A 1,200-nucleotide genomic window follows, 5' to 3' on the forward strand; every position below is an offset into this window, starting at 1 on the left:
TGGTTCAGAGGAGTTTCGTGCTTTCTGCAGAAACACAATGTGTAACAGAGTATTAGGCTGTCATATATTTTTTAACGTTGAGGTATGAACCGGTATAAATATTGTGTTCCTTCAAGAGGATTTGTAAACTGAATGGATCAACCGAGACACACATTTTTGAATCCTGTATTGACATCATACAGTAAATGTGGTGTCAATTTAAAAAATTCTATGTGATTATTTATTTTTGAAAAAAAGCCAAAGCTTGAGCAAGGAAGGAACAGAGAGGGGGAGACAGAAAATCCAAGTGGGCTTTAAGTTCAGAGGTGACAGCACAGAGCCCAAGGCAGGGTTCAATCTCACAAACCGTGAGACCATGGCCTGAGCTAAAGTCGGATGCTTAACTGAGCCATGTGGTGTCTTTTTCTTAATGGAAAGTTTTGGTGAGTGACAAATATACTTAGTGTATTCTAACATGAATTAGAATTCACACAGTGCATTGGAGATCATGTTAAATGCAGATACCGTTCAGGAGTTCTGGGAAAGGTAGGTGTCTGCATTTCTAACAAGGCAGTAGTCTATGGGCCAAGGGATTCATATTTCAAGGGCAAAGAGGAAGAACTCCATGATCTCTTGGAGGACTTAGACCTGAGTGGGTTTTCTAGGTATTACAGGTTCTACTAGACTAAGAAGAAAGGCAACAAGGGTTCCCAAGCATTCCCTGGTTATGAGTGAGCATCTAACAGTTTCTCATAAATGCATAAGAAAATAATCTAAGAGAAGAAAGACATTATTTTTCTATTTTGAGTGAATCATTTGTCCAACATGTGGTATGTGGTATGATCAGGTTTTAACCCAGGTTAACTGACGTAGAGGTGATCTAAGATGACACACAGGTCAATATACAAAAGGGACCCTAAATCAGTATTCATACCAGGTGCCATATAGAGAATGATGGAAAGCAGGTGTGCACACAACATTGATCTACTTCTGTACATTCCATGCACGTATCCATACATTTTGAAAGTGGTTAATATAACATTAAAAGTGATAGAATAGAAAATTATCAGGAGACTCAAAACTAGTTTTAATGAGTGGTGCCTGGGTGCCTTAGTCAGTTTGGTTTCCGACTCTTGATTTCAGCTCGTGTCATGATCTCATGGTTCCCGAGTTCCAGCCCCACCTCTGGCTCTGTGCTGACAGTGTGGAGCCTGCTTGGGG

This window comes from Suricata suricatta, chromosome 16 (assembly GCF_006229205.1).
Source record: "Suricata suricatta isolate VVHF042 chromosome 16, meerkat_22Aug2017_6uvM2_HiC, whole genome shotgun sequence".
NCBI lineage: Eukaryota > Metazoa > Chordata > Mammalia > Carnivora > Herpestidae > Suricata > Suricata suricatta.